At 50.2% G+C, this 22383-nt stretch overlaps 1 long non-coding RNA gene across 2 annotated transcripts; it reads right to left on the bottom strand.

The window, feature by feature from the left end:
* Nucleotides 1-157: 157 nt before the first annotated feature.
* On the bottom strand, nucleotides 158-21852 carry LOC145723548 (uncharacterized). Of its 2 annotated transcripts, none has more exons than XR_014148697.1 (4): nucleotides 21533-21852; nucleotides 20090-20261; nucleotides 16802-16903; nucleotides 158-2099 (listed from the first exon to the last, which is right to left on the bottom strand). It is a non-coding gene; the product is annotated as an uncharacterized LOC145723548 (long non-coding RNA). The 2 variants fall into 2 exon arrangements; XR_014148696.1 differs by lacking the exon at nucleotides 21533-21852 and adding an exon at nucleotides 20368-20497.
* Nucleotides 21853-22383: the final 531 nt, after the last annotated feature.

The following is a 22383-nucleotide window of genomic DNA, read 5'->3' as shown; positions in this document are numbered from 1 at the left end:
GCTCAGGTCGTGATCTCAGGGTTCTGGGATCGAGCCCCTCATGGGGCTCTGCACTCAAGCATGGAGTCTGCCTGACTTTCTCTCTCTCCCTCTCCTTCTGTCCCTCTCCCCCTCTCCCCCCACACCACCCTGCTCTGGTGCTCCTGCTCTGTCTTTCTCTAAAATAAATAATCTTTCTTAAAAACCTGAATTACGAATATAGTAAACATTGGTTGAAGAAAGGAATAAATCAACAAAAGAATAGTGGTTGAAGAATTAAATACATGTGGGGCACCTGAGTGGCTCAGTGGGTTAAGCATCTGCCTTCGGCTCAGGTCATGGTCCCAGGGTCCTGGGATCGAGCTCCGTGTTGGGCTCCCTGCTCAGCAGGGAGCCTGCTTCTCCCTCTCCCATTCCCCCTGCTTGTGTTGCCTCTTTCACTGTCTCTCTCTCTCTCTCTGTGTCAAATAAAATCTTAAAAAAAAAAAAAAAAAGAATTAAATACATGAAACAACTCTATCCAAAGAGGGCCGGACCCAGTGACAGAAAAAATGATAAACACAAGAAGAGATCCAAGTAAGACTTGACCACCACTGGAGAGTGCGTCCTGTCTTGTCCTTGGTTTCCTGTATGTACGTCTTCTCTTCCTAGGCCAACCAAGACACGCCTGATGCTCTTGTTTCCTCCCCAGGGCTAGGCGCCCAGCAGGTGTGTGATAAACATTTCTGGCCTCCGTCCCCACGAGCACCAGCCGTGCTCTGTCAGGGAAGGGGCTGAGGGACGCAGTAGCCAGAGCCTGCCTTCCAGAGCCCAGGACTGTGTGCAGGGCTGCGCTGTGACTTCCGTGGGCCCTGGACACTTCCATCTTCATGGCCCCTTCTTCCATTAAAAAAAAAAAAAGGAAGTATATTTTACAAGTGTATTGGTATAAAGACAAATGTAGATTCGTTGTGATGTATTTATTATTAGTCATTTTTTTCCTTCTGATTTCAGACAAAAATCAAAATGAAAACATCTCATCAGTCCCCAGAAATTATCATGGGGCCCTAGGCCCTATGTCTCCTGTGCCTAAAGGAGGAAGTTGGCCCTGGGCCTGTGCCCTGGCCATGGCTGGTGGTCAAGAAGCAGGCTCTGGCTCCAGGGGCAGCCTGGCCCTATCCCAGCCAGCCACATGGGCCCTATCCCCGCTCCCGCCTCACCCACTGGGGCTCTGAAGGCAATCCCTAGGGTTTCCTGGGTTCAATGTGCCCCCTGCCAACATGCAGTGCCGCCATGATGATTAGGTGCTTGATAATCACCCAATATTACTGACTGATCTGTCCCCAGGATGGAGGGAGACCTCTGCAGGTGGATGTCAAGGATACCGACCACAGTCAGATAAAGACAGCTTAAAATTCTAAGTCAGGCCTCTCTGCTTTGGGGTTCTAGGCATTGACTATGCATTAGAATCACCTGGGAGCTTTAGAAGCTACTAAAGCCTGGTCCCCACCCCAGAGCCATTAAATCAAAATATCTGAAGTGGGGCCAGGGCTTGTTTTTTTGTTTCAAGCTTCCCCCGGGGATTCTAACAGGGGGCAGGGCTGAGCATCAAGTGGCAATTCCTGTGGATGGAAGGAGTGAGCTGGAGAATGCTCCGTCTTGTCCAGTAGATGACTTTTCACCCTGACAATGTCCAAGACCACGAACGCTCAGTGGCTGCCGGAGGCAGTGGGGCAGACATCACTTTTCTTATAGACAGTCCCCCCATCTTGAGCATCTTCAGACGGCAGCCAGCCTAGACTCCCCACCGTGGGTGCCCCTTCTGGCCCGGAACATTGCTGGACAGACACACTGACAGCAAAGGACCAGAGGATGGCTCCCGCCTAACAGGAGGGGAATAGCTAAGACCCAAGGACTTTCCCAGCAAGAACTGAGTGGGTTTCCCCAAGGGTGGGCTGTGGGCCCCCTCCACCTGAAGATCCGGCGCAGTCACCCTGCCCTCCTGGGCCACTGAATCAGCATCTCTGGGTTAGGTCAGAAGCTGCATCTTTTACAAGCTCCGAAGGGGATGCCCATGCACAGGAACATTTTTAAGTTAGTTCTACATCTTGATGTAGGAGGGGGTCACGTCGTATACACATCTGTAAAACATCATCAAGGTTGATGCTTAAGGTGCACCTGACAAAAATAGAACAAAAACTGGGGCGCCCAGGTGGCTCAGTCGGTTAAGCGTCCAACTCTTGGTTTTTGGCTCAGGTCATGATCTCAAAGTCGTGAGATCGAGCCCCATGTCAGGCTCCCCGCTCAGCAGGGAGTCTGCTTGAGATTCTCTCCCTCTGTTTCTCTAATAAATAAAATCATAAATAAATAAATATCATAAATAAATAAAACAAAACCAAAAAAGAACCAGCCTACCATGTGTCTGGAGCTTTGGAATGGGAATCAGGGGAAGCTGCCTGGAGGAGGAGCTCTTTGTGCTAAGCCTAGACATGGAGAGGAGCAGGGAACAGCGCAGAGGGAGTTGGGAGGCCTATGGGGAAGGGACTTATAGCCATAGAAGCAGGGACGGCAGGTAGGAATGGAGACAGGGTTGGTTCTGGGGCCTAGTCAGGCAGCAGCCTCAACCCCACTCAGGGACAGGGTGTCCTCAGAGGCCCACAGGCTGCTGTGGTCAGCATAGGTAGCCCATGTAAACTCGCAACTTGCTTCCAAGTGCACCCAGGTCATTCTCCCCAACAAGACGGCATTGTGTGGGGTTCCAATGCAGGGCAAGAAAAACAGAGAGCCCAATTGTCCCTGTCATAATGGGTATATAATTTATAATAATGTCAGCTATTAAAGGATTTTTAGTAATTAACTGACAGTGGTGTGCTATTTCACTGCATTTTTGCCTGCCATAATGATCTTGAACTTTGCAAGACGGTTTTGAACTTGCTCAAAATAAGCCCCGAATACAAAGAAGGGCGACATCATTCCAAATGAGGGGTAAGAGGGGTTGGACAAAATGGGGCTGTTCTCCTCTCAGGGAGAGGGGTGAGCTGTGTAGAACCAGGGAGATCTGAGGCCCACTGTCTTCCCAGTTAGCTGCACAACCAGTAAAATGCCTGCCAGGCCAGAGTGGTGAGTAAAAAGCAAGTCAGCTCTTTCTTAATAGTGTGTCAAGTTGCATTTTTTTCAATATACCTTGTTTGCATGATACACAGCTAGGAATGTTTTTCTCTTCCCCCAAGAAATATACTTCCACTCTCATTTTTCTTGAAACACATGTCTCTGTTGCTATATCTTTTACTCTTGATTTTTAACAGAGACATAGGAAATATTTCTTTTTCCTATTAATTCCACTAAGAAAGATAAAGCCAGCATGAGCCCAATGATAAATAATAACTGACACCGGGGGGGCGCATTAGGGAGTGGTGGGGTCTGTGGCAAATTGGAGAGCCCAGTGTAAGCAAAGCATCTGCTATTCTGGTCCAGACAATCAGGACTGCAAACCCCTGGCAGAGATTCATAGGTGCCTATGGCAACCTCAGTTCTCCCTCTTTCTCTTGAATAGCAGAACGAGGATTTATTTTCAGCTGGGCAAATTTTATCCTGGGGCAAAAAGACTACCTTGGCCTGAGCAGAGTCACATGATTATCTCCATCCTCCCTCGCACTTGGTATAGCCAGATGACTATTTCTGGCAGATAACATGTGAGTAGAAGCTTTGTGCAGGGATTCTGGAAAGGCAGTAGAAAGAGAGCCGACTCAGCTGGGAGGCACCATTGTTTGCCTTTAACCTTTCCTTCTCTGGCCTGGAGTATGAATGTGCTGGCTGGAGCACTAGAAGCCATGATGGGGCATGAAGCAATCTTTGCAAGTGGGAGCTATACACTGTAGACAACAAAGCAGAGAGAAAAACGAGCCTAAGCCCCTAGTAATTAAATCCACAGCCCCAGTCCTGGGCTGCCTATTTATCTCCAGGCTTCTTTCATGGAAGAAACATCTATCTTCCTTAGGCTTCTGTTATTTTTAGTTTTTCTGTTATAATCCACCCAACTTAATCCTAATTAATACAACAATTAATACAACCACTATTACCAAAGAGTCCAATTTTTCAAAGTGAGCCAGGATTATACAGATTTGTATAGGACCTATCTTGATGCCATATAAGTTGGAAACCTTATAAAAAAATATTTAAAATACCAAACAGGCCAAACAAGCCATGTCTGAGCTGCATTCAGCCCAAGCCCCCCTCTGACCTAGCCCATTGATGGTGGGGGTCAGGACTGCTGACAAACTGCCAGTCCTCTTTACTGGAAACAGAGGATTGTGCTTCTCCACCGACTTGACTCAAGTATGGCCATGTGACTTGCTTTGGCCCATGAAATAGGAGCAGATGTGATGTGAAACACTTCTGGGCAGGTGACTGAAGAGCCAGTGTGGGGTCTCCCATGTTCTGTGCACCCTGCTGCTGTCATTAGAGAGGGGTGTCCCCATGCAGCTTTCTTCAGCTCAATCTTCGAGAGACTTTGAATAACCCACCATGTAGTGCATAAACAAGAAATCAACACAGTTGTCATAAAGCCACTGGGATTCAGGGGCTTTTGTTACCACTGCATTACCTAGCCTCTCCTGACTGATCTGCCATCTGTGCCCTGGGTATCGATCCTGAGTGCGGCAGGAGGGAGGCATTAGGGAGTGGTGGAGTCTGTGGCAAATTGGAGAGTCCAGTGTAGGCAAAGCATCTGCTATTCTGGTCCAGACAATCAGGACTGCAAACCCCTGGCAGAGACTCATAGGGGTCTATGGCAACCTCAGTTCTCCCTCTTTCTCTTGAATAGCAGAACGAGGATTTATTTTCAGCTGGGCAGATTTCATCCTGGGGAATTTTACAAAGTCCTCCATCAGTCTTTCTCCCTGTGGGCGCAATTTCCCTGTCTCTCTAGCCTTCTCATTCTTATTTTTTTCCCATTTATTCTTTCATTCATTCATACATTCATACATCAAACACATGGAGGGGGGGCCTTTTGTGCAGTCAACTCACTGGGTTGTTTCTCTTGCCAATATCCCTTTGGGCCCTTTCCAACCTCCCTCACATCCAACCCAGCGGTGGAAAGGAACAGGGAGAGAGGGGGAGGAAGTCTTTAGAGGGTAGCCTCTCAAGTCTAGGATTCGTGTCAGGGTTGACTGTTTTTTTTCTTCTTCTATCTGATTCAACCCTTACCACCTCCAGTGAGAAAACCAAGGCTCAGAGATGTTAACTAATTTGCCCAAAGTCACACAGTTAGAAAGCAGTAGACTCAGACTTGAAGCTGGTTATGACGACCTGCAAGGCCTGTGTCCCCCGCCACTCTAGCCCATCTGTAGTAGCTACGGGGCAGCTCCGCAAAGAGCCCATTGCCCACTTCTGACTCTTTCGTCACAGACTGAAAAAGCCTTTGCAATTCTTCATTGAATCTGCTGCAGTGGGTGCAAGCCCAGGGTCAGCAGAGGGAAACAGGGGGGCTTGGCCTGCAGGGTGTGGGAGGCTGAAGGGCTTGCACACGGGCCTGGAGATGGTGGGAGGCAGCTCTGTCCTTTAGGAAGCTTTGAGCTGCAAATAATGGGAAATACAACTCAAAGTGGTTCTAATGATAAGAACTTGTATTATTTCATGCAAAAAAAAAAAAGGAACCTCGGGTTCTCAGAGCATTTCCACGAGGTCATCAAGGACCTGGTTCTTTCCATCTCTTTGCTTTTCCATCCTCAGTGGGTTGGTTTTGACTGTGGCTGCCTCCCCCATCGTGGCAAGATAGCCGTTGCAGCTCCAGCCATCACAGCAGATACAATGAACAGCTCTCCTGCGGTCTCCTTCCTAAAAGTCAAGACCCTTTTCCCAGAAACTCCTAGCAGATATCCCCTCAAATCTCCTTTGCCAGATCAGGGTCACTGATTGACTTAAGCTACAGGAGTTTCATCTGTTAGGTGGCCAGTTACCTTCCGCTCACCCCTCCCCCACTCGGCCCCCTCTGTGTCCTGTGTCCCTGCACACCAGCAGGGACCACATCAACACGCAACCTTGCCCTCAGCCTTCAGGTTGGACTTGGCCAACGGGGGACACCAGAAAGTGCTCACAGGCAGGAAGAAGGCGTGGTCAGGGTGCTCATTCCCCTGTGTCCTCCTTGCTGGGTGGTCATGGGTCATCTGCATCTTCTACCAAAGGCCACGGCTCCTGTAAGGCACCCCTCTCCATGCACACTCTCTCTTGGTTCTGGTTCCTGCTCCTGTCCTCAGGAACTTCTCCATCCCAGGGGGTGATAACAGCTGCCCCCCATTGCTAACCCAGGCCCATTCACCACCCCTGTACAATGCCCAAACCCTTCACACCCCCTTGTAATTAGGCCTTTCTCCACTTCTCTCATTTGCCCATCTGAAGGTGCATTCTCTACTCTTCCCAAGACCTGACTACACTAGGCAGGGGATCAAGCTCCCTTTGAAGCCTTGACTCACTGTCTCCTGAGCCTCTTCCCAGAGGTCTCTATAGCACTGAACACTCAGTCCATCCCGGTAGCTGGCATCTCCCTATCCCCCATGCTGACTTCCCCATCTTTATCAACAGTACCACCAACCATTCAGGCTCCCAGGAACAAAACCTGGGTGTTGACTTCCACTCTCCCATTGCCCTGCCCCCAACCCAATCCGGAACAGTCTTCATTGATCCCGCCTCTACTGGTCTCTCCCATTCCTCACATTTTCCCAATTTCAGGCCTCCATCACGGCTCATCTGCCTCCTGACAACAGCCTCCTAAGTGATCTCCCTGCCTCTGATGCAGGCCACTGCCAGAAGAAACTTCCTCAGTCATATCTCTGATCATGATCGTGTTCTCCCACTCCAAACCTGCCCCTACTGCCTGCTAATTAAACTCCAAATGCCGGGGCGCCTGGGTGGCTCAGTCGTTAAGCGTCTGCCTTCGGCTCAGGTCATGATCCCAAGGTCCTGGGATCGAACCCCGCATTGGGCTCCCTGCTCGGCGGGAAGCCTGCTTCTCCCTCTCCCACTCCCCCACTGCTTGTGTTCCCTCTCTCGCTGTCTCTCACTCTGTCAAATAAATAAATAAAATCTTTAAAAAAACAAAACAAAACAAAACAAAAACTCCAAATGCCTTAACCTGGCCACAAAGCCCTACACATTTAGGCCCCCACACAGCTTCCCAGCCCTATTTCCTACTGCAGGCATGAACCCCTGGCTACACAGGTTATATCAGTCAGCTACTGCTGGGTACAAAGTCAACTCAAGGCTCAGTCACTTAAAAAGACAATGTATATTATTGCTACCAAGTCCAAGGTCAGCGGGAACTTCTGCTGCTCTGGGCCAGGCACAGCGGATCCTGACTTGGCCCACTCATGCATCTGCAAGCAACTGACAGGTTGGCTAAGGGCTAGCTGGTCTAGGATGACCTCACGCCCATGTCTAGTTGTTGTCTGGGTGAAAAGAAGTGACTGGGCCACATGTCACTCATCACCCAGCAAACCAGTCTGGTGGGGGTACTAGTTATCTATAGCTGCATAACAAATTACACAGCTAAAAACAACAAACTGGTATTTTCTCACAGTCCCTTGGGGTCAGGAAGCCTAGTACCACTTAGCTGGGTATCTGTGGCTCAAGGACTGTCACAGAGCCAAAGTCAAGGTATCAACTAGGGCTTCTGCCATCTCAACGCTCCAGGGATGGACCTACTTTTCAGCTCGCTCATGTGGATTTGGGTAGGTCTCAGGTCCTGGCTAGCTGTTGGCCAGAGGCTTCATTTTCTTGCCAGATGGGGTCCTCCATAGGACAGAGCACAGCAGCTGGATTCCCTCAAAGCGAGCCAGCAAGAGAGCAAGAAAGGGAAAGCAAGATGGAAGTCATGCAGTCTTTTTGCCAGCTAATCTCAGAAACGCCAATTCATCTCTTTTGCTGCATTCTGTCCATTAGAAGGGAGGCACTAGGTCCAGCCAGCACTCGATGGGAGCAGACTACATAGGGCATTCATCTCAGGAGGTGGGGATTACTGGGAGCCATTTTAGAGGCTGCCTGTCGTACCTGAGCTTGGTCATAGACTGGTGGCAGGGTTTCAAAACCACAAGAGTGCCGAAGTGTGTAAGACCTCTCGTGGCCCAGGCTCAGAACGTGTATATGCTTGGCCAAAGCAAGCCATAGGGCCAAGTGCAGATTCAAGACATGGGGGAGACAGACTTCATCTCTTGTTGAGGAGAGCTGCCTAGTTACATTGCAAAGGGGATATGGACAAGGATGGAGAATTGTGTTCATTTTTGCAAAGAACCAAACAGGCTTTCCCACCAGTCCTCAAAAATGCTTTGTGCTTTCTAGCCTAAAGGCCATTGGGTACAGTTTCTTCTTCTCATACATCTGAGCCCCGCCTCTGCCTGTTATCATCCTGCCAGTCTTCAAGGACCAACTTATACCCTGTATTAGTTTCCTTTTGCTGCCATAACAAATGACCACAAACTTAGTGGCTTTAAACAACTCAGATTTTATTACTTTACAGTTCAGGGAGTCTGAAGTCCAAAATGGGTGTCACTGAGCTAAAATCAGAGCATTGGCAGGACTGTAAACCTTTCTAGGGGCTCAAGGGAGCTTTTCCATCTTCTAGAGGCAGCCCACATTCCTTGGTTCATATCCCCTTCCCTCATCTTTGGCACCAAGAATGGCTGGTGGAGTCTTTCTCCTCACATCACTTTGACACAAGTTCTCTCTCTCTCTCTCCTTCCATTCATAAGGACCCTTGTGATTACAGTGGGTCCCCAGTGACAAGCCAGGATAATCTCCCCATCTTGAGGTCAGCTGACTAGTAGCCTCAAGTCCACCAGCAAGCACAATTCCCCTTTCCATGTAATCTACATATTCACAGGTTCCAGGTACCCCCTACACATGGACGCCTTTGCTGGGGGCCATTCCTCTGCCTACCACCCCCTCCCACAAACGCTGATGGCCACAGGATTTTGTTGAGCATGTACTATGTGCCCACCAATGTGCCCAGGGCTCCTTTCCCTGAATGATCCCACCTATTCTCACACCCCTACGAGGAAGGTTCTATCAGTGTTCTCATTTTACAAAGAAGTTAAGTAACTCCCCAGGGCCACCCAGAGAGCACATGCTGGATATCAGAACTTGAACTCAAGTCTGTTGAGCTCTGAAGCCAGAGTCCCAACCGTGCACTCATGCTGCCTCCTCTGAAGTCACCAGATCCCTTCAACTAGGTGTCCCTCCTCCTCTGTGCTCCCATAACCAAGGAAGGTTGGGCCTCTCTTTTAAGAGATACTCTTCTGAAGTCTCAGTTTTGGGCAGGCCACCTCCCCAGATCAGGTGTCAAAGTCATAATAGTAATTATTTAATGAAAATCTGCCATGTGCCAGAACCTTCTCATCCATCATTTCTCACACTCACTTCTAAGGCAGGTCTTACTTCCACTTTCCAGAGGAGGAAACGGAGACTCAGGGGAAAGTCGGCCTCAGGGTTCATTAGTGTCAGCACGGGGAGTGGAACCCTGGTCTAATCCCAAAGCCTGTTCTTGCTTTGCTAGGCTGCCTCTGCCCTTGGAAATGCCCACTGGTCTCTGTAAGCCAGTTAGAAACCCATCTTTCACTAGCTGGCTTTAAGCTGGACGTGTATGTAGCCCAGTGGTTAAATGGGAGATTCTAGAGCCATGCTGCTAGGGTTCAAATCGCAGCCCTCCTACTTTCTGCCTGGGTCTGCCTCAGTTTCCCCATCTGTAAAATGGATCTATTGATAGCACCTACCTCCTAAGAGCTGTTGGTGAGGAATAAACAAGCTAACGTATCTAACGTGCTTTTGACCGTCACAACCACAAGGTAAGCACTCCCAGGGTTAGTTGTCATCGCGGGTGGGACTGGTCAGCTGGGGCTCATTCAAGGGCTCCTGCCCCAACGTCCATCCTCCACGCCGTCAGCCTCTGCTCCTGACTGACTAGGCAGCTCTCTTCTGTGAAACTTCATCACCCCACACTACCTACACGGAAGGTTATCTAGAAGAGCAAAATAGATCACTGTTGACAAACCGCTTTGTAAACTGTAGAGGGGAGTGCCCACGTTGGCTATTAATGACCTTTACGAAGGACTCAACAAGCAGGCCAGAAAACCATAGACCCTTTTGGAGGACCCAGGGCGGCGGCCTTCTCAGTGTGGGTCCCAGGGGAACGGAGGGCCAGCAGCTGTCCTATTTCCTCCTCCCCTTCCCTCGCACCCCCCCCACCCCCCGCCATCCATCCTGGGGTGGCCGAGGCTGCAGGAATGCGATGGTATCTCAGCAAACAGACAGTCTGTTCCCAGAGGAGCTGGGCCGCCCCCAGGAGGCCCCACTCTCCCAGCCACAGTAAACACAAGGGTCTGTCCTCATTATCAGCTTGGCTCAGCAGCAGTGGAGACAGTCTGCCCGCTGGAGACTCTCCACGGAGCGATAAGCTGCTGTGGGCCCCTTGTTGGCTGTCCTCCTGGGGCTGCAGCCGAGCTGCCCGGGAATAGGAATCCCAGAGCTGGCCTGGCTCGGGGCCTAAATACCTCATCCAGGAGTTGGGGGCTGAGGGTCGGGAGCAGGCTGCCTGTGCAGGAAGGATGTCAGTCACTTAGATGACAGAAGCAAAGGACCAGAGTTGTGCCAAGGGGCCAGGGCACATCGTCTGCAAAGCTCTCCGTTGCTCTCCAAGACTTCGGAATCCATTCATCACATTGCTTTGGGAGGCCGCTTCATCATCACCATCATCTTCACAGACTGTACATATTGGTGCTAGTGCTTCTTCCAGTGTTTTGCAACCCATGCCCCAGTCAATGAATTACCGTGCCGAAAGCACTTAGCTCTGGGCCTGGTGAGGGCTCAGAGAAAGGCAGCTTGCAGGAGTCAGAGCTGGTAGCATTCTCGTAATCTTTCGAGGCCTGCAGGCAACCCCCAGTCCTTCAAAGGAATAACGGCTACTCTTCCCTGGGACGGTCATGTCCACCATGTCCTCAGTTTCTCAACTCACCGAAGGTGGGGAATGCTGGGGTGAACAGCGTCCCCATTGGACGGTGATGCAGACTGGAAGGGCCCAGGTAGGTGACAAGCTTAGAAGGCTGTACAGACAGGACTTGGCATGGCCGGAACCAGTCACAAGCCCTCAGACTCAAAGTCTGATGAGGTTTTTCCATCCTGGCCTCTGCCTGCCCTTGGCCAACCACTGAGGAGCCGACAGTGGGTCACTGGTCTGCGTCCTGGATCCTCTCTGGGGTCAGGCAGAGGCAGGTCAAGGTCCTGGGGGTTGAAGATTAGCTGACAGCTTCTCCATAGCACTTTGGAAAGCCGCAGTGAATCAAACTCCAAATAGCCAGAGGCGGCTGTGGACTCGCAGGGTGAGCACTTGGCTGGGAGTCCAACAGCCCTGGGTTCCAACCAACTGCTATTTTCAGGCTAGTGACCTAGGGCTGGGCCCTTATCCTCTCTGGATTTGGTCCCAAGATCTTTATTTCCTTATCCATGAGATAAATCCCCTCCTCCGCCTTGGCTACCTCTTCTGAGAGTTGTTAGGGGAATTCAGTGTAATAGTGCACATCAAACCTCCCCCGGTTTGGAACTCCTGAGTCAAACATCCTCTCTTACGGATCAGCTGACTTTCAAACCCCTGACCACCATTCAGTGCCCAGCTCAGATGCCTCCTATCCAGGAAGCCCTCCCTGATCTCTGAGCTGGCATAACCATAGCCTCTTTGAACCTGTCATATCTCTCCCGAGGTACCCTCTCCCTCGCATGGGGTCAAAGTTTAGGCCTGATTCCTCGTGGCACCCCCAGGCCCCAGCATAGAGTCCAGACACATTAAGTGCCTGATAAAGTAAATGAATGGGCCACCCAAGTGAAATGGCCACTCTGCCCCCTTCTCTGTCTCCAAGCCTTAGAGAGCACGTCTCCTCCTCTCCTTCTGTAAAGATTGGGAAAGACCCCTGAGTGGCAATTCTTCCTGAATGGAGCTTCCTTACTTTGCCACCTCCTACTCTCAGCTCCAGATACTCGTGTGTTCCCTGGACATCCTGGGTCCTCTCCCAACTCCTTGGCCTGGCCTTCGAGGCCCTTCCCAGCCTGGCCTCAGTGTCTGCTTCATTTCTTCTCTGGCCTCTGTTCCCAAGGGTGCCCTCTACTTGGGCCTTGCTCTCTGTTCTGGACATTCACAGAAACATCTCTGCTCTGAGCCTATAATCCAGCCACCACCAGCACCGGGCCTTCTGCTGCCTCCTCCCTTCTAAACACCCCCTCCCCCACCACCACCTCCGCATAGGTACTCTCTCATAGGCAAAGGACCTGCCAGCAGTAGACTTTGGTTTTCACAAATGGGTCCACCATCACCTTCCCCAATAAACTAGCGAGGTCCCTGAAACTCCCCTTCCCCATAGCAACAGGCTCGGTTTCTCAGGGTGGCAGAGGGAAGGGATGGGCACTGAGCGGGAATTTAGAGCATACAGAAAGGTCCCCAAAGTGTCTCGGGTTTTTTCCAGGCCATGTCTTCCTCCCTGAGCCCACTGGAGCATTCCCACTCCCACCATCCACGAATCCATCAGATCCCACATCACAGGGTGCTCCTTTAGTCCGTGGCTATAGCCTTGGGCCTCTGGCTACCTCCCCAGGCATGGCCATGGCCGCTTTGCCACCCACCCCTGAGCACCACCCTATCACCACCATATCCCAAATAGGTACCGAGTGTCCTACTCTGTGCCAGGTTCTGTTCTAGGTCCGGGTGGAGTGGGGTGGTGCACAGCAGTGAACAAAAGGGACATGGTCCCTTCCCTCACAGAGCTTGCATTCTAATGAAGGACATGAGGGAAACAGAGTAAAATAAGTAATAAAGTGAGTAAAATACAGTAAATAAAATGAGTAAAATACAGAGTATTTTTTTTTTTTAAAGATTTTATTTATTTATTTGAGAGAGAGAGAATGAGAGACAGAGAGCATGAGAGGGAGGAGGGTCAGAGGGAGAAGCAGACTCCCCGCCGAGCCGGGAGCCCGATGCGGGACTCGATCCCGGGACTCCAGGATCATGACCTGAGCCGAAGGCAGTTGCTTAACCAACTGAGCCACCCAGGCGCCCAAAATACAGAGTATTTTAAGTTACTTTTAGTATAGGTAACTTTACTGCCATTGAAAATAAGGGCTTTGGCTAAAAATAAAAGAAGAGCTTCGGGACTGCAGGGTGGAGTTGCTATTTAAACAGTGTGGTCAAGTGGGCCTCCTTGAGAAGGTGACATCTGCTGAAAGAGTTGTAGGAGGCAAGGGGGTAGGCCTTGCGGATCCTGGGGGAAGAGCATTTCCAAGCAGGGAAAACAGCCAATGCAAAGGCCCCTGCTTGAACTTATGTTCCCTCCTCTGGGCACCCACATTTTTCATCCCTTTACTTGGCCTTTAACAGAGTTCAAGAGTGTTAGAGGAAGTTTTTTACTTGGTCACCTGTCCTGTCGTACCCGAAGCTCCTTCAGGCAGGGACCCTGTAATGGCCAACTCCATAGTCATCCCACACATCACCCCAACATGTCCAGAAGCACACACACCCAGACATACACACCCACACTTGTACAGAGAGACCCATACACTGCGGCCAGAGAGAAGGGCTCAGTGATTGTCTGCGGAGATGAACTAAATGAAGAGTAAATAATAATTAAGTGCACCCACCCCACCAAGTTTACAAAGGTCTCCCTTGTGCCTACTCTTTGAGCTGGGAACTGGGTGGTGATTAAAGCGAGGCTCAGAGAGACAAAGGTGAGCAGTCCGGTAATTGGTATTTGCAATACTGGAACCTAGCTCTTCTGATTACCATCCTATGTATGATTTCAGTTCTTAAAAAAAATAGGTCAGACGTAAATACAGTACAAAATTCAAAATATCCATAGAGGCATAGAAGTGTCCCTTTTTCCCTGCCCCTCTCCTCCCCCCTCCCTCCTCCACCCAGCTCCCTCCCTAGAGTTTGAAGGCACTTAACCAGTTTATTCCCAATTTACTTCAATGGGGACTTAGGCTCCCCTCTTTCTGTGAAGAGACTCTGCTTTACAAATATATCTGACAGGATGGAAACAGGCTGGGAGCCCCCGCTCTGGAAGCGTCTCTTCTCTGGTCCTAGAACCTAGGCGATCTGGGGCCAGGATTGGCATCGCCTTGGTTTCCCCAAAACCACAAGCCTCTTGGATAGATGACACAGGCCACTGCATGGCCTGCATCTTAGTCCCTGGGGAAGATCTACTCATCATGAGGAACCCAGTGTCCTCAGAGAGAGGAGACAGGGATGGAGCAAGAAGCAAGGAGGAGGAGGAACGGGCTTGGGAGGGGGAACTGGGCACAGTAGGAAAATGGCACTGTGCTGGAGTGGCTTTAAAATGGGGACCCCATTTAATGACCTCTGTATTCTTCTCCAGTGGTTTTACTGCTGAGGGACTCTAATTCCCCATGCAAATGATGGCGTTGGAGTCCCTGGATGACCACCCTTATGACGCCCTAGCACGATGCCACAGATACAATCAGCTACAACTGTGGAGTGCAGTACATGCCTTCCCTTTACTAGGAGGAGATGAAAATGAGTCAGCGGAGGGCCTGCTGCCAGGATCTTACAGTCTAGGGGAGGACAGATACCCACTCACACCAGTGGGAAGGTGCTCAGGAGCCTGGGTGGAATCAAAGGATGGTGCTTCTCCTGGAATGAGCGAAAGAGAGAGAAGGAATGCATGGGACCCCAGGCCGAGGGGCCAACATATACAAAGAAGAGGGACACTTAAGAAATGGTAAGTTCTTACCAAAGTGGGAGGCAGAGACCAAACAGGAAGAGTCAGAGAGGATCAGAAGCGAAGGGTCTGGATGTCAAGGGGGTGTGTTTGACTTTATCTTACAGGTGGAAGTTTTCAAGCAGAGTCATGACCAGGTCCAATGTGTGTTTTATCCGGATCTCTCACAGTTTGTGAGCACAGTAGAGGATGGGTTGGAGGCAGGAGATTTTAGAGGCTTCAGGAGCAGGAACTATCAAGGCTTGACTAAAGTTAGAGCAAAGAGAAATGTATTTATAATGCTTTCTTAAATAGGATGATGGGAACACAGTGTTAATGTTCTTTTTTATATGTCAGTTCATTATGAAAAAGAAATTTTAAAGTTAAAGTCAGTGAATACAAGCTCCAGGAGGGTAAAGATAGCAACAGCTAATAATGAGGATTCTTAGGCACTTAATAATGGTGCTTAATAGGCACTATTCCTAGGATTTTACACGTATACATATATTTAATCCTCACAGCCCTACGAGGTAGGTGTTACTCCCAAATTACTGATGAGGATAATGAAGTACAGAGAAGTTGATTATCTTGCCCAAGGTCACCCAGTCAGTAGGGTGTAAAGTTGGGATTCAGTGGTCACACCCTTAACCAGGGCTTGTTCGCCACGCGGGGCCTGTTCACCACCATATCCCCAGCACCTGGCACACACCAAATCTACTGTAATTTTTCGTTGAATGAATGCAGCCCAGAGAGGTTCAGCAAGTTCTTTTAGGTCACACAGTCCTTCAAGGTGAGGCTCCCACGGGAGCCTGGTTGGCCGGCTCCTGGTCCAGCACTCCTTCCCCAGGCTTGCCACGCCCCTTCTTCTCTCTCCTGTTCGTCGCCAGTCTCCATTCTCAGCTGTCCCAGGGTCACCATGCTGGCAGCAGAGCCTGACTCAGCCAGACCAGCGGAGCCAGGCAGGCGACCACACTCACGGCACCGGGTTGAGGACACAACCCAGGGGGAGGCGGGGCCGCACGTGGGGCGGGGCTACACTGGGCGGGGTCTGTGGCAGGGCGGGGCTGACGCAGGCAGGGGCCGCATCGCCCAGAGAGCTGCAGGAAAGCTCCACCCCCTGCTAGGGCCGCCCGGGCTCGCTACCCCGCTACCTGCCGTACGCTCTCCGAGACCCAGCTTTTTGGGACCTGTTTTCCAACCCAAAATGGTAGTGCCCCCGCAAGAGCCTAGGTCGGTGGACCCAGGAGCCTTCCTGCACGAAGCGCCGGATGCCAGGGCCACCCAGACCCAAGGTTCTAGGCTCAGGGCCTGGAAATACCCCCCTACTAAAGCCGTGGCCTTCGGGTCTTCAGTTTCCGTGTCTGTAAAGCGTGGCAATTGGTAGGGGCGTGACTTTCCACTGCTTGTGCCTTGGAGGCTTTGGGAGATGAAACAGACCCCTCCCTGCCCACTCTAGCAAGGCTTCCAGTGGTTTTCGAATTGTGATACACAGACAGCATTAGCAGGATCCCCTGAGAACTTGTCAGAAGAGCAAATTCTCAAGTCCCACCCTAGACCAACTGAACTCTGGAGCTTGGGTCCAGCAATCTGGTATAAACAGCCCTCCAGGTGATTCTGCTGCATGCTCAAATTTGAAAGCCATTAATCTGTTATTTCCCTGATTCTGGCTTAAATCACAGCCACCATCTTTCTTGGGCGCAGAATATCATCCGTGGCTCCCTACTGCCATAGAATCAAGCCCAAGCCCTTCTCCTGTGATCCCAGGCCTTTCACAGCTCACGTCCCCACTGCACTCACCCCCTAGAACCACCACCAGCCCCTAGGACCCTCCTAGACAACTCAATAACTTGTCTTCCTTTTTTTTTTTGAGAGAGAGAGAGAGTGTGTGAGTGGGAAAAGGAGCAGAGGGAGAGGGACAAGCAGACTCTAAGCTGACCATGCAGCCCGGCATGGGGCTCGATCTCAGGACCCAGAGATCATAACCTGAGCTGAAATCAAGAGTTGGACCCTTAACTGACTGAGCCACCCAGGCGCAGCCCCACCCCCACCCCCACCCCTCAGAACACATCCTGCATGTGTTTTCAGGCCCTTGTAAATACATTTCTTTTGATCAAAACTCCAAGTTTCCCCCTTCCAGGAAACTTTCCCAGAATGCCCAACTCTTGATGCTTCTCTCCTGGGAGTCCTCAGTCTTTGCAGTCCTGCTCAGAGATAAGCATTGGTTGGTGTTTGGTTTTGTTATGGGTTAAATTGTAGCCCCCCACCCACCCCCCCGACCTTCGGCCAAAATTTGTATGTTAAAACCCAACCCCTACCCCGTACCTCAGAATGTCATTCTATTTGAAAATAGGGCTTTTAAATAAGTGATTCACTTAAAATGAGGCTGTCACTGGGGTCCCTAATCCAATATGATTGGTATCCTTATAAAAGAGGAAATTTGGACACACAGACACAGGGGATGTGTGGCCACAGAGAAAAGACCATGTGAGTGACAGCAAGAAGGAGGCTATCTCTAAACCACAGAGAGATGCCACGGAGGAAAGCTACCCTGGGGCACCTTGATCTTAGACTTTCAGCCTCCAGAACTGAGAAGGTTAATTTCTATCGTTTAAGACCCCAGTCTGGTATTTTGTTATGGCCGCCCCAATAGACTAATACAGATTTTCAAGTGGTGAATGGCATTTTTCCCAAGGGGTCCCCCCTTTCTAAATCTTACTCCTCCTCAGGCCACGGTGGCAGGCTCTACCATCACCCCCTCGCATAATCCTGGGTGCTGAACAACAGCCAGTTAGCCGATGGGGATCTCCGGCTCTCCCAGGGAAGCAGTGGGTGGACACAAGCAGACGGAGGCTGTCTACTCCCTCTGTGTCCCAGCCTCACCAATGGCTTCTGTTTCTCAGGGACAGTATGCTTAGCATTAAAGGGGCCCAGACACAAATGTTTTTGCAGAAGTAATTTCCAATTAGTGGATTCCACCTCCTCGTGTCCTGCCTCTCACCCCTTCCTCAACTCAAGTCACACTGTGATAGGCACAACATCTGTTAAAAGGACCCACCTAGGAAACAGAAACTGTGGTTCAGTCATGAAAACCTGGGCTCCAGACCTGGCCCCTAATCCGCTGTGTGGCCCTGGCTTAGTCACACCCCTCTCTGGGCTCCAGGCTGGCCTATGAAAGGGAGAGCCTGGATGAGCAGACACCAAACACTTCTGGAAGCAGGTAAGAGGCTCCAACTGAGCAGAGCAGAGGGTGGGGTGGGAGGCAAGCAAATCAGGTCGGAGGAGAGAGAAGAAGCTGAAATGTAGAGATCCTCGAAAACTATGCCAGGAGGTAGGAATTTCACGGATAGGCAGTGGGGAGCCATGGCAAGCTTCTGAGCAGTAAGGGGGCCAAGCTGACTCTAGACAATGGCCCATGCCCCTGCCTTCCTAACTTCATTCCTGGCCACACTCCCCTTGTCGACTCCTGACCTTCCTGTTCCTCCTACAACATTCTAAGCCCTTTTCCACCTCGTGGCCTTCACCCTTGCTGTTCCCTTTGCTAGGAGAGTAGAAGTCAAAGCAGCAGACACTTCTAGCACTTACTAATGTGCCAGGCACTGTCTAAACACTTCACCTATATTAATTCATTTACTCCTCTCCACAACCCCATAGATAGTTATCCCCATCGTGCAGATGAGCACACGGAGGCAGAGAGAGAAGGGACTTGTCTAAGGCCTCACAGCAGTGGCAGAACTGGACTCTGAAACTCTGGGATTCACTCTGATCCCACTGGAATGGCTCCCTGCTCCCTTCACCACCCACTATAAAGTGGCCCCCATACACACCTCGCCCCTCTTATTTCCTGTGGTTTCATCAGAACATTTGTGCCCCCTGATCTTTTGCATTCCTTTGTTGGTCTCTACTGTCAGAATTGTCCATCACATTGTGAGCTCCGGGGGAGGAGGGGCAGGACTTTCTCTCTTTTTAATTATTTAAATTCAATTTAGTTAACATATACGGTATTACTAGTTTCAGGGTAGAATTTAGTGATCCATCACATGCCCTCCTTAATGCCCGTCACCCAGTTACCCCATTCCCCCACCCACCTCTCCCCAGCACTTTCTCTTGTTCACGGCCGCATGCCTAGCTCCCAGCACAGTGCCTGGCACAAAGTAGGGACTCAATAAAGGTTTGTCGAATGACTAAAGGAACGGGGATGTGCGTGTGCGATGGGGAAGCTCAGCTCAAGCTTCAGTGGACCTCTAGCCTTTCCTGAGCCCCCAACCCCAAGAGAAAGGATGCCCCTCCTGCTTCATGTTCCCCATCCCACTTCCCACACACGTGTCTCCCCACTAGACCATTCGCCACCTAAAGACAGCAACTATGTCATGTCGTCTTAATACAAATAACTAACACATTTTGTGAGTATCACGTGTCAGGCATTGTTCCAAGGTTTCAGCATGAACTCACCCTTTCTAAGGATCCTGTGAGGTGTGTCCCGCTGTCCCCATTTCACAGGTAAGGAAACCGGGGCAGAGAGAAGTTAAGTACCTTGCCCACAGTCATAGGCCTAATGAAGAGCAAGTCCAGGATTTGGATTCGGGCCCTCCAGTCAGGGCCCCTTGTCCCCATGCAGCTGGTAGAGCTGCTCTCCCTGGGGGCTCTGGGTGGGTCTGGGGCCCGGCTGGAGCTCTGGCCTCCTCACGGGCTGGCCAGCACCTCTTCCTGACTACACACAGGCCCGCAGGGCCTCAGGGCCTCAGGGCCACTCTCGGAGCATCGGTGCATCTGAAGCCCAAAGATGGAGGCTGTGCCCCTGAATCCACTGGAGTTTCCAGTACAGGCCGAGAGCTGGCAGGGCAGTGGTTTCTGGAATATATTAGCTTCCCATTGCTGCTGTAACAAATGGCCACAGACTTCTTAACACAGATGTCTTACGTTCAGTTCCAGAAGTCAGAAATCTGCCCATGGGTCTCTAAACTCAATAGGTCAGCAAGGCTGTGTTCCTCCTGGGCCTGCTAGGGAATAATTCATTTCCTTGCCTTTCCTAGCTCCCAGCGGCCTCCCGCACTCCCTGCTTCAGGACCTCTTCCTCCACCTTCAAAGCCAACAACAGCAGATCAAGTCCTTCTTACAACATGCCATTCCAACTCTGTTCCCTTCCTCAGACCTCTCTCTCTCCTCCTGCCTCTGTCTTCCATGCTTCAGGACTCTTGGGATCACCTTGGGCCCATCCAGATAGTTGAAAATAATCTTTCCATCTTAAGATCAGCTGATAGTAATCTTAATTCCACCTGCAACCTGAATTCCTCATCTCCATGTAAACTAACAATTCACAGGTTCTGGGGATTAGGACGTCAACATTTGGGGAAGATGTGTAGGGAGGGGGCCGGCTTGATTCTGCCTACCACACAGGTGTTTCTCAGATTGTTCCTCAAACCTCCCCATCCGTAAATATCCAGGAGATCACTGGAGCATCTCCAAAGACCTGACAGACAGCCTGGGCCCCGGTGTCCTCAAGGCCTCCAGTGCTGGGGCAGGTAGGAGGCAGGGGCCTCCCTCAGAGCAGCCCCTCTCCACCTGCAAGGAAGAGAACACAGGGGGGCCGGTCAAGGACTCGCGGTTGACCACTTGGCAAGAAGAAAGTGGCCCCTCAGAGCATTTTCACCTGTTATCAATAGCTCACCGATCCTGAGCTGGAGGCCATGAAGAGAGTCTTCTCCGCATTGTAAAGGGCAGGAAAGCGAGGCCTGGAGAAATGAGGTCACGTGCCCAGTGTCCTGCATGTCGCCCACGTGCACACGCCCTGAATCGTCTGCTCCTTCTCCTGCAACCTCGTGTCTCACGATAAGGTACTTGCCCCATCCAGGTGGCCAGTCCTTGAATTCAGATCAACGTGACCCTCCTTGCCTCCACTGTAATGTTTGGCTGGGCAAATTTTAAGAAAAAATCTGACACCTGAGAGAAACTGGAGGGGTTGCATGGGTCATGTCTGCCAAATCTTGGAGGTACATTTTTCCATTCCCCAATGGGGTTTTGTTGTTGTTGCTGTTGTTTTTGTTTCTAAGATTTTATTTATTTGGGGCGCCTGGGTGGCTCAGTCATTAAGCGTCTGCCTTCGGCTCAGGTCATGATCCCAGGGTCCTGGAATCGAGCCCCGCATCGGACTCCCTGCTCTGCGGGAGGCCTGCTTCTCCCTCTCCCACTCCCCCTGCTTGTGTTCCCTCTCTCGCTGTGTCTCTCTCTGTCAAATAAATAATCTTAAAAAAAAAGATTTTATTTATTTGTCAGAGAGAGAGCACGAGCAGGGGGAGGAGCAGAGGGAGAAAGTCTCCCAGGAGCCTGATTCTCCCAAGAGGCCCAGAAAAGCCTGTGGTCCAGCTGCAGCCAACCGGACTCTTCCTTTCCGGTCTGGATGTTTTTATTTCTTTTTCGTGCCTGACTACACTAGCTACAAACTCTAGTACAATGTTGAAAAAAACGGTGAGAGTGGACAGCTTTGTCCAATCCCTGATCTTAGGAGGGAAGGCATTCCGTCTTTTATCATGAAGGTAAGCATGCATTTTTTTATAGATGTCCTTAATCAGGGTGAGAAATTCCCTTCTATTTCTAATTTATCCAGAGTTTTCATTAGGAACGAATGTCAGGTTTTGGTTTTGGGCACAGGCACAATTCTGAGCCCTGTAGAGCTCCAGGTACTGTTCTTTCTAGTCTTTAGGGCTTCTTTCCTGGCCACAGGTAGCTTTCTCACACATGTGCTGATCAGTATGCAACTGATTACTAGAGGGAAATCTGACTTTACCCGTGTGGCTCCCTCCTCTCTAGTACCCTTCCCTGGGAACTCTAGCTACCTTGGCTTCCTTGGGCTCCCAGATCCATCTTCTCAACTCAGGTGACTGCTGAGCTCTACGTGGGTCACTGTCCCTTTGCTGTGGCCTGGAAATGCCCTCCAGGCAGTAATCTGGGGCAATCATAGCTCATCTCATTTGTTTTCCATCACTGTCCTAGATTGCCTGATAGCCAACATTTTGACAGATATTGTTTCTTATATTTTGTCTGATTTTCCTCTTATTTTCAGGAGGCAAGGCAAATCCAGTTCCTGCTACCTGAAAGTGAAAGTGTCAATAGTCAGAATTGGAAATCAGAATTTGAAATTTAAACCAAAAAAAAAAAAAAAGCGCTACTAGTTAAAATAGCATTTAAAAATATTCAACACTGATAAATCTGGGCGCCTCGTGGCTCAGTTGGTTAAGTGTTCAACTCTTGATCTCAGCCCAAGGTCTTGATCTCAGGGTTGTGAGTTTAAGCCCCACATTGGGCTCCACACTGGGCATGAAGCCTACCTAAAAAAAATAGATAAATCTAACAAAAGATATGCAAGAGCTGTACAGTGAAAATGACAAAATAGTGTGAAGAGGAAATGAAAGCATAGATAAATAAGTGGAAAGATACACCGTCTTCACATATCAGAAAACTCAATATTGCTAAGATGTCAACTCTGTCCAAATTCACATATAGATCCGAAGTAAACCCAGCTGAAATCCCAGCAGGCAATTTTTAGATGAAATTGACAAGTTGATTCTAAAATCTATAGGGAAGTGCAAAGGACCTAAAATAGCCAAAACAATTTTGGGAAAAAAAAAAAAAGGCTGGAGGACTCACACTACCTGCCCTCAAGACTTACTATAAGGCTACAGTAACA

This window comes from Leptonychotes weddellii, chromosome 9 (assembly GCF_054177405.1).
Source record: "Leptonychotes weddellii isolate Sample4059 chromosome 9, ASM5417740v2, whole genome shotgun sequence".
NCBI lineage: Eukaryota > Metazoa > Chordata > Mammalia > Carnivora > Phocidae > Leptonychotes > Leptonychotes weddellii.
This window is presented reverse-complemented; position numbering and strand designations above follow the sequence as displayed.